Here is a 12091-nt window from a genome sequence, read left to right as displayed (position 1 = left end):
ACGGTGAGGGGAAGGCCACAACCCGCAGGGACCCTTAAAAGAGTCCCCCGGCTCCGTAGCCACGGCCCCACGGTCAGGAACAGTGAGGGGTAACACCTGGAGGTAATGGGGGTAATGGAGGTTCCCAAAAGCGCAGTAAATGGGCTCAATATATATATTTTAGCAGGAGCTCTCAGAGAAGACGTCCTCTCCTCTTGCTGTCCAGGCCACGCCCCCCAGAGTTACATGTTTTATACACATTTTAATCATTAAGTGTTACATGGGGGCCTTACAATTTTTGCCTTAGGGCCTACAATATATCTAGTTATGCCCTTGGACCTACTCATTGTAATGTGCTATTAAAGGAACTGGAGGACATAAAAATAATAATATGAACTGGTGCACTCTGGTGTCCAAGCCACCCTATAAAGACATCTCTAAAACTCTAAAAAATAAAACAAAACAAAAATAATAACCCAGGAGCAAACAAAAAATACTAAAAGTGGATATGAAACACTCATTAGTAGAAATGTACTTACCATTATCTGTGGTCAACGAAAACTTGTAGGACAATCGCATGCAATCCTTTGCAGTTGTAGTAGTCTCAGTGGCAAACGCAGGATTTGTAGGGAGGGGTTTCCATATATGTGTGTCATATAAAAAATATATATATTGTGGTGTGTATTCTGAGGACGGAGCTTGCAGCTCCGAAACGTCAATTGCTTTAATACACTTTTATTGCTGAAACAATCTCTGAGTGCTGTCATTGCTGGAAATCTACCTTTGATATGGACATGCACCGGTGGAAGCTGTTTTCATGTTTGCGAGTGCCGGTATTCACTGGATGGATATATATATATACATATATAATTACAAAAGAACCGGTACTCGACAGAAGAATTCAAATATCCCGGTGCCCTCCACAGATATAAGCAATGCAGTAGTAATTGGAGGTGGCACTTACACAGACTTCCAAACAAATAACGTTAACTGTAGTCACAGTTTGATTCTAACATTGTGGAACTTTTAACAGTTAATGTTATGTGTTTTGAAGTCTGCGTGAGTCAGTGCCACCTCCACTCACTATCTATGTGTATGTATATGTATATATATATATACACACACACACACTTCAAAATCACATACTGTATATGGAAAACCCCTGCATACCTACAACAGTGTGTGTGTGTGTGTGTGTGTGTGTGTGTGTGTGTGTGTGTGTGTGTGTGTGTGTGTATAGATCAGTGACTCCTGATAGATAGATATATATATATCCTTCATAGACCATTAGCACAGGCACTATTCCCTCCCTCCCACTGCCACCCCCATAGATAGCACACAAGCACCATGATTATTCATCACTATCGCCTCCTCCCATGACACTGCGTCCCCTCACTCATGATAGTCAATTTATTATTAAATACCGGTGCCCACCCCCAGCATATAGACACATCACCTCGCTGGCACCGCTACCATCCGCCAGGCTCTCACCGTTCAATCCCCATCACGTGATCAGTCTGAGATAAGCTCCTCAGTGAGTGCTCCACCTACATGCCAGCAGCCAGCCTCGGCTCCCAGCGCGTATGTGAGGCAGCTGCTGCAGCAGCGCGGGGATACTCAGAACTCCGTCAGACTATACAAATAAAATAAAAAACAGTAAACTGCGGCACGATAGATTGGCGGCCAGGGGGGGTTTCTAGGTACTCAGAACCCCCCCCCCCCCCCCCTGCGTGCGCGCATGAGTCTGCAGGGTTATCACGGGGGCAATGATGGGGATGTGGGTCCCATCTATAGCACCAGCACACTGCAGATACCCACTCCTCAGCAAGCCTTGGATACTGTCATCTAGGCAATCTCCTTTAAGCAATGAGATAAGCACTGGTACAGGGTATCGACAAATGCCTGCATGACCTGGTACACAATCTTGCAGACTATGCCAATCCCAATTCAGAACAGACAGGAAAGTATGCAGTACTTTCTGAGGGTAGCATAGCATACTACAAGAGGGCATTTGCTTATCTCCTGATGGGGGCGATGGGGTAAAGTTGGTGGTCTGCTTGGTCAGTGCTAGTGCCAGTAAATGCAATATATAATAAAACGTAGCATGTGACATACAGTATGGAAGTGATCCATGCACTGCTCCTCCTGGAAAGATTCCACAGTCAAAATGAAAACTACTCTGTGACGGCTTTGTCTTATGAGTAAACGTGCTGGGTCCTTGTTAAAAAGGGTGATCCCATATTATATTATGCTCTTTACTCTGTATGATTAACTGCTCTTGAGTTTACTACCTTAGCTGAGATTGTCATCCTATGTATTATGCTTTTTAGCCTTTTTTATCTGATCTTGTCACAGAGACATATAGTATTATGTTCGATGAAGCTGTTTGAGGCAGAAAATTATTTCACTCACAGATGATACAGAAAAAGTGTGTTTTAACTAGACTGAGAGCCCCACTGATGCATATTATAATCTTTTAAGGTTAAAACGAAGAGAGGTTGATCTGTTCCTACATGGACAATTTTTGTATGTATACCACAGATCTAAAAAAATACCACATGGTTTTAGAATAAACAATGTTCCAACCGTTGGTAGAACAGCAGATCATTTGGAGTGTTTAATAAATGCTAGTTGGATTTAATACTCTTGGTAGAGTCATCTGGTACTGAATGAATAAAGATTTGTGAGGACATTGCAAAACTTGAACCAGGCACTTTGACAGTGTTAACCACTGATAAGAGAAGTGATTGGTGCAACAAACTTAAGACACAAATTGAAATATACAAGAGGGATCAACAGGTTTATAAGTGGCTGACTGGAGAACCTAGTGAAAGGGGTAGTTCAAGATTTTCATGTACACAACGCCGGAGGGTGACATATACTATTGACTTCATTTCAGTCAGCCAAAGATACTGAGACCTATGCTTCCTTAGCACAGATGAAATATTAACCCTGCATATGTTGGTGGGTGGGGGATGGGGGACTTGAATTTTTGCAGGAGGATTTTCCTGTGTGTCCAATTTTTTATACCCTTCCGAAGGTCTACAAGACATTTATAAATCTTCCAGGCTGCTCTATAATTTCTGCAAGGGGATCTCTTCTCCAGTCATTCTCACAGTTTATGGATAGCTTTCTATAGATGGTGGTACTCCTGATATCCAGATTTTGAAGGACATGGGTGATTTTCTTGAAAAATTTAAACAGTTAGGTGGTATACCTGAGAATGCACTTATAGCCTCACTTTATGTATCTTTACTGTACACAATAATTTCCCATGTGTAGAGCTTGGGTGCAATGAGGTGTTTACATACTGAAAAATGGGTTCCTGGACCACCTGTTGAATTCTTGCTGGAATTGTTGGAATTTGTACTTAAAATCAACCATTTTATGTATAATGATATTATCAACAAATCGTGGGAACCACAATGGGTTCTAACCTTGTGTCCACATATGCACACTTATTAGGAGACATTCATTATGCCCAAGTTTTGTAATAAAATAGTGTTTTACGGGGGGGCGTGGCTTCGGCGGACATGGAGTAGCACACAGGCTGTGTGTCTCTCCAGCTATATTATCCTGTTATACCATCCTGTGTCCCCCCCTGGGCCTGCAATCCGCCCCTATACCTGTAGTACTGTGTGGGGGTGCCCCTGTGCTGTTCTGGGACCCGTCAGCAGTGATATCAGCAGCAACACAACGCTTCTGGTGAGCGGGGCCCCCGGGCCTGCTGGACCACGTGGGACGCCGCCATCCTGCTGCCTGCGCTGGGACCTCCACCCGACTCCCATCTTGAGCGCTGCTCATGTCAAGTCCGCAGCTCCCCCCTCTGCTGTCGCTGAGGACGCTGTGGCGGGCGCCTCTCCTGCCTCGCTCCCGTCTCTGTTCAGAAGCGCCTGCGGGGGATCTCCGGCCGCAGCTCCGTCACGTGACCCGCTACCGCTCTCCTTGCTCGCTCCGGCGGCCCCAGCTCCTGCACGATCGCCCTGTGTCCTGCTGCTGAGGAGGTAGTGTCTGGCAAGGCTGGGTTTATGTGTGCATGTGCTCTCCCCATACTGCTGCTGCCCTGCTGAGCTCTGCTCCACACTGGGACAGGGAGCAGTGTGCTGTTAACCCTTGGAGGGCTTTGATGATGATGGCACACACTTAATTCATCTGATTGAATCCAGCTTTATGCTGCATGTGCCCCATATACTGAGGGGGGGGGGGGAAATACGTCTACATCCTGTTGCATTCATTCATTCTGTGCTAACAGGCTGATTCTTTCAATATCATACACGATCACTGGACAGTTTTGATATACTATACTTACCCGCAGGCAGCGACTGGACTATTCTGATATACTACATCGAGTTACTCATTGGCCGTCCCTGGACAGTTCGTGATATACTATTTAATATACTTCCTGCTCCCTGCCGTCCGCTCGGCTATAATGGTGAAACCGCATCAGTCTGCCGCCGCTGCGGCGAAGCTAGAGAAGTTTGCCAGAAATCCGCCGACACGGTCCCAACAGGGGGGGGAGGTGCGGTCGACCTCGGAACCACCTTCTCCGTCGGCTAGCTCCTCATCTGTGGAGGCCACCGATGCTGCTTTGCAAAAGGTGCTGGACGCAGTCACGGCCAGTGAAGCCCGCTTGGCCGACAGGATCGGTCAGGTCCAGGCGGACTTATCCATTATACACCAAGACCTTCAGCGGGTGCGAGAGAGGGTCGGTGAAGTTGAGACGCGCACCTCCACGCTGGAAGACACTGTTACGCCCCTCGGTAGACGCACTTCTGCATTGGAGTCTCAGATGACGGAGGTACATAAAAAGATGATGGATATGGAGGGGAGACTGCGGCGAAATAATGTCCGTTTCGTCGGACTCCCAGAGAAGGAGGAAGGTGCCTCCCCTGAAAAATTTCTTGAACGTTGGCTGTTGGATACGTTTGGAGCGGAGGAGTTCACCTCACACTTCGCGGTGGAACGCGCCCATAGGGTCCCGATGCGCCCATTACCTCCAGGGGCACCTCCCCGTACATTTATCGCCAAAATCCTCCATTATCGGGATAGAGATGTGATTCTGAGACTGGCCCGCACCAAGGGTCCCCTTAAGTGGAACGGTTCCCCAGTTTCAGTTTTTCCGGATTTTGCAGTCGACGTCCAGAAGGACAGAGCTCAGTTTGTCACTGTGAAACGCAGGCTGCGGGCACTGAATATCCCCTATGCCATGCTCTTTCCGTCTAAACTCCGGGTGGTCTCGGATGGAGAAACAAAATTCTTCATGACCCCTCGTGAAGCATCAGTGTGGCTGGACGGACGCTTTCCTGCACGGCGGGCGTTAGCCGCTGATTGAACTTATACATTTGATTTCTCTACTTGCAAGTATACTGCTTCTTTTATGCCTGCTATGTTATTGTTATATTGTCATGGGAGAGATGTATAATTGTTAGTGGTTATGTTTTTTTTTTTTTTACGATTCCCTGCGAGTTGTTATTTTGGCTGGATAGACGCTTTCCGACTTGGGGAGCGGTAGCCGCTGATTGCACTTATATAAGTGATTTCTCAACTAGTCAATATACTACTGTTTGTGATGTGCTGCTATGTTGTTCACGTAGGGGCCTTCTGGGGCCGTGGTGGGCCTTCACTGGGAATGGGTGGCTCTGTGGAGATGGGCGTTGTTAGATGTTGCCTCTATGTTGCTCTTGGGCCTTATGCTCTCGGTGTTCTCTCTGCTATACAGTTTAAGGGGTAAGCGGTTAGTTTGTTAGGGTGGGGGTGCTGGTCTGGGGGGGGACCGGTTTTGTTTTAAGTTTAGCTGGGGGATTCTCCTGTCTCAAGGTCATTATATTCTTGGCCCCCTTAGTGGATATAGGAATTTAACCCCAGTTGGTATTGGTGGAGTATGCTACAGTGCTCTCTGCCTTAGTTGGGATTGTTAGTTGTTAGGGAGTTTTGTCGTTAGGGAACCAGGTATGCTGCTAGTTTTAGGTGGTATACGGGGTGGGGGTGGGGGTTACTTTAGACTGTTAGTATTGATAAGTTTTCATTTTTTGCTGTGCAATGTGCTCATTTCCGCTATGTCTATGTTGCAACTAACTGCAGGCTTATTTTCTATGATGTTCACTGACGGTGGCTGGCCGCGGGCACTCTGCACTATTACAATGATGCCCTGCTATGGCGTTGGTTAAGTTTCTGTCTTGGAACGTGCGGGGCATCAATGACAAGATTAAACGCTCCTTGATCCTTCGACAGATTAAGCTATACGCTTCGGATATAATTTGCCTGATGGAAACCCATTTACTGGGTACTAAGATTATGTCCCTTAAAAATCCATGGGTGGGCTGGGCTTTCCATTCCATGCATACTGCAGCGTCCCGGGGAGTGTCAATCCTAATTAAGAAGTCTGTTCCCTTTGCACTTGATTCCGTGCAAACGGATCAATGGGGTAGATATGTATTTCTCAGGTGCAGAATTAACTCCATCCCCCTGTTATTGCTGGCTGTGTATGTACCCCCTCCATACTCGCATGACGTCCTTAAAAAGGCTTCTGCCTTTATGGCTGCTTCCCCTGACATAGCCGTTATCTGTATGGGGGACTTCAATAACGTTTTAAATCACAAGTTGGATAGGTTGTCCGGGGCGTCCTCCAACCCACAGCCCAGGCATTCCCCATTTGCAGACACTGTGTCGGAGCTGGGTCTGATCGACCCCTGGAGATTGAAGAATCCTGATTTGAGGCAATACTCATGTTTTTCACGCTCTCACTCTTCTTTCTCTAGGATAGATTTGGCTCTTCTGTCCCGGGAGCTTTTGCCCAAAGTTCAAAATTTTAAATATGAGACTAGGGGTATCTCGGATCACTCACCTGTATCATTACAAATTGACTTAAACTGTCAGCGAGGCCAAGCAGTGTGGAAATTGAATCCCTTTTGGCTGACGCATATGGGTGAGGGATCCGATTTGGAGGCTAGCTGGTTAGAATTTTTTGTTATGCATGATGACACCTCGGATGTGTCTCTGCTATGGGACACTTTCAAGGCTTTCTTGAGAGGAACATTGATTAAGCGGGTAGGGAGTCTTAAATCCTCCTTCAGAAAACGTGAGTCTGAATTGGAGGCCCGGGTGGTTGCTTCAGAGCTGACGTATGTGCGGGATGGCTTGGATGCCTCTAGGTTGGTGTGGCTTCATGCGCAGGGTGAATGGAAGGAGTATCTGTGGGGGAAAACCCAGCACAGACTTCTCTTCTCCTCGCATGTCCAGTATGCTACTGGGGATAGACCAGGTTCTTATTTAGCCAGTCTTGCAAGGGGTGATCGTTCCTCTCATACTGTGGTGGAGATCTTGGATTCAGCTGGATCTGTGTTGGACCGCACCCCCCAGATCGTGGCGGAATTTGTCTCATACTATCAGGCACTATATAGTTCTGGGTTGACCTGTTCCCCGCTGGAGCTGTGTGAATACTTGGACGGTGTCCGCTTGCCCCGCATCTCCAGTGAGGCCAGGGCACTTCTGGACGCTCCTTTGTCGGTGGAGGAAATTGAGACTGCGATCTCTGCCTCCCCCGATGGTAAGGCCCCTGGCCTTGATGGCATCCCATCAGAACTGTATAAGAAATTTACAAAATTCTTTGCCCCTCAGTTGCTTGATTTGTTCAGTGAAATTTTTGCCCAAAATGCACTTCCCCCGTCTATGTCGGAGGCTTTGATTATAGTCATTCCCAAGCCAGATAAGGACCCCAGGAAGGTTGAATCCTACCGTCCTATTTCCCTGTTGCCCACGGATATTAAAATCCTGGCCAAGATTTTAGCTTCCAGACTTGGCCGGGTTATCTCCCAAATTATACACCCTGACCAAATGGGCTTCATGCCTGGCAAGTCCACTGCTGTCAATTTGAGGCGCCTGTTTACTAATTTTCAGGTTCCTCGGGAGGAGGACTGCTCTGCCGTTATAGCCTCCTTGGATGCCGCAAAGGCCTTTGATTCGGTGGAGTGGACCTTCCTCTGGGAGGCTATGAGTAGGTTTGGTGTGGGCCCCAACTTTATCAAATATGTTAAATTGTTATACTTTCAGCCCATGGCCAGAGTCTCGGTGAATGGGTTTGTTTCGGACTCCTTCCCCCTATCCAGGGGAACGAGACAGGGCTGCCCTCTGTCTCCGACTCTGTTTGCCATTGCTATTGAGCCACTGGCATGTTTGGTTAGGGCATCTCAGGATATTGTGGGCATTAGGGTCGGCGCAAGAGAGGACAGGATAGCGTTATACGCTGATGACCTGTTGCTCTTTGTGGACGATTCCGTTTCCTCCTTGCCTAAACTCCTTGACTTAATAACTGACTATGGACGCTTCTCCGGGCTCAAAATTAACTGGGATAAATCCACCATTACTCCACTTAGCGGCCCGGTCTCGGAAGCCCCAGTGATTCAAACCCCCCTTAAATGGGTAGATTCTTTCAAATACCTGGGTATATGGGTATCGAATGACCCTTGTACCTATGTTTCCCTTAATATCATGCCGCTGATGGGCTATCTACGCTCGAAGGTCAGGGTTTGGGGGTCTTTGCCCCTGACTGTTACCGGCAGGGTCAATTTGGTAAAAATGGTATACTTGCCTAAACTCCTTTATGTTCTCCAGCAGTCCCCTATATATATTAACTTGAAGACATTTCGACAGATTGACAGTTTGCTCTCTTCTCTAATATGGGCCAGCAGGAGAGCGCGGTTGAGACTTGATGTTCTGTCCAGGCCGAAAGTGCTGGGAGGCTTAGCTCTCCCTATCTTTCGATTTTACTACTATGCCGCGCAGTTGGCACATATATGGGAGTGGGTGAATGCCTTGGATGCTCTCACTATACACTCCCAGATGCTTATCCGGGTCTACCCTGCTGGCTCTCCATTACAGATGCTTCTTTGTGGGAATCCTAACTTGTCCAAGATCCCTATAATAAGACAGGCCATCCTCATATGGAAACAGGTACATGTAATCCTATTGGGCCGGGGTATTGACCCGGACACTCCTCTGGATGGTGCCCTCAGCTTCCCAGAATTGGCTTCGCTGCGGGCTGGGGCGGTGTGGGGGAGGTGGGGAGTGACGTCCCTGGGACACTTATACAGCGATGGTATACTGAGGTCCTTCATGCAGCTTCAGCGGGATTACAATATACCCTCTTCACATTTCTATCGATACCTGCAGTTGAGACATGCGCTTAACGCACAATTTCCTGGAACTCCTCCAACGATTGCCGATTCCCCGGTCAAGTCTCTCCTGCAGTCCCTGGGAAGCGGACATCTGGTGTCCAACATTTACGCAAGCATGCTTCGATCTCACTATTCTGACCCGTTGTCCCTTCTCAGGAGCAGGTGGGAATCCGACTTGGGCGCCATCTCTGATGCGATCTGGGAGGGTGCTTTATGTTCTCCACGATTGTCCACTACCACCACTAGATATCAACAAATCCAACTGTTTATAATACACAGAGTATATATGACACCAGTGCGGTTGCGACATATAGGAGGTACCCACACCTCCAGGTGTCCTAAATGTGATAATCTGGATGCAGACTTTTGGCACATTATCTGGCTATGTCCCAAGGTAGCCGTATTCTGGTCGGGTGTTACTGACGCCCTGGTGTCAACAGGTATTCCCTCGTCTATATGCTCCCCGACGACATGTGTGTTATCTGCTGTGGAGGAGGATGCCCTGGACCCCCCTGCCAGACGTTATGTAATTAATCTATGTGGCCTGGCCAAGGTGTGTATCGCTAGGCTTTGGCTAGCCAGGGATGCGCCCACACTACAGTCCTGGGTCTCACTCGTAAATGATACGGTCTTTCATGAGAAATATGTATATTTAGCTAGAAAAGCGGAGAAAAAATATCAGGACCTGTGGGGTCGATGGCTGGAGTCCCCGCTCTCTAGGACCTGGAACGTCTAGACATGCAACGGGGGGTTAGGGTGGGTGTGTACTTTAGATCTGCTTTGGGTGAGCTGCCTATTTTTGTTTGTGTTGTCCCCTGGCGCCCGCGGTCAGCCACTCCTGTTCACGTGCCAGTGTTCTAGCTCTGCGTTCAGCTCAATATTTATGATGCGTTGCCATAGATGACTATGTACAGCATACATTGTTCTATAAGTTCCATGTTACCATGTGATATTGATTTTAACTTATAATTTATGTTCCGGAATTTGGGCCTGCATCGGTTCACTATGTTAATTGTGATAAATGGTCCCTACTGGACACGGGAATCTGCGTATTCCCTTGGTGGGGATCTGATGTGAGTTGTGTTATTCCTTTTTTTTTGTGTGTTTTTGTTTAAAGGAAAAACTGAAAATCAATAAAAAAGTATTGAATTAAAAAAAAATAGTGTTTTACAAATAGTTTACAGATTTATACATTTTTGATTTGGAGGGACACTGAGGAGTCTCTTAAGCAGATGGTACACACCTTGAATAACTTGTGATTTGAATACATTCTATTTTCTTGATATTACAATATTTTATGATGGCTAAAAATTGTATACAACTCTACTGCAGAAGGAAACTGACAAATACAACACTTTATTCAACAAATAAACATCCACCTGAGCTGAAAAACAGCTTGTCTATATTGCAGTTCCTGAGCGTTATGAGGTAAAACTTCAACACTGGTACAGGTAAAATACAACTGGCTGAAATGGTAGAAAGATTCGGCAAAAGGGGGTACTCCCACAAACTTATTGAGGGGTGTCTTGCTTGAAATTGGCTTAAGATGTTTGTTAGACCAAATATAAACAGGGATACAAGGATGACCTTTGGCAGTACATTCGATCTCACCTCATACAAGGAGGGCTGTGAAAAAGAACCTAGTATATTGTGGCATCCAACCCTGTATTCAAATATGGTCTGTCAGGACCCCCTCATGATGGCTTAGCAATGTGATTTAAATCTGAAACAGGTACTTGTGAGTCCTATGTGTCAACCTAAAAGACCTAATAAATCCTGGCTCTATATGGCAAAACCATGACATTTAACTCACTAATACCTGGCCCCACTTTTCCACATCCTCTTAGTGGATTGGACATAACAATTAAATACAAACTGCATTGTCTAATGGACCATGTCATATACTTTATCACTTGCTCCTGTGGGCTAGTATATGTCAGGATGACTATCCACCATCCATCAGAGTTCAATTCAGTAGGCTATCCTGACAGGAATAACAGATAAACCTGTGAATTTGCGCTTTATTCATTTTTGCCCTAAAATGTTGAATTATTGGCTGGGTACCTAAACCACCTAGGGATGGTGATCGAGAGATGCTGCTTAACCTTCTTGAGGCAAGATGGATTTATATACTGGAAATGGTCCCCCCCCAAAGGCCTTGAATTAACATACAGTAATTCACTGACTATTTTTGCATGAATAGTTCTTGCCCAATTTTGAGCCTGATATCCCAACTTTCTTTTTTCATTTTTTTTTTATTATTTTTTACTTTAGTGTGTTTAATTAATGTGATATATTGTGTGCTAATATTTTATTATACTGTCTGTGACCATTGATGACCACCATCGGTACCTGTTTGATTGCCTTTTATAAATAGATGACACTGTGGAGGTACTCTATGGGCCTGATTCAACAGGGAAGTGGCTATGCAATACCATACAGTTAATATGCTAATGCAGCAGGAAGTGTTGGGTGTAAATAGATGCCTTCTGTCTCCTTCCATGATCATTCAGTCATCTGAGTAACCTTCAAGTTACTCAGATTTTCTTCTCAAAACTGCATGCCGAGGTCAATAAATTTGCGCCCCCAGACACAGGCACTGACTTCGTCACTCCCACAAAATGGAGATGACATGCCTCCATTTTGAGAAACTGACCCAGTTACCACCCTTTCCCACCCCCAAATGCCCTGGGGCATAGGGGGCACTGAATGCGATGACACAGGTCCCATTCTGCACATTCGCAGAATGGGTCCTACACATGAACAGTGCCCCGTCATCGGTCTTGTATGCTAACCATCGGGTTAGCGTACAGGTCTGAATCAGGCCCTAAGTTTCTTATCCAGTTAGCAGTATTTATTATTGGGGTGATATATTTATTCACTATTTAATCACTTTATACTATTGTAGCTGGAAATTTTGTATTGTGTTGACGCCTTGT

The sequence above is a fragment of the Pseudophryne corroboree genome, chromosome 4 (genome assembly GCF_028390025.1).
Source record: "Pseudophryne corroboree isolate aPseCor3 chromosome 4, aPseCor3.hap2, whole genome shotgun sequence".
Classification (NCBI taxonomy): Eukaryota; Metazoa; Chordata; class Amphibia; order Anura; family Myobatrachidae; genus Pseudophryne; species Pseudophryne corroboree.
Note: the sequence above shows the minus strand (reverse complement) of the source record.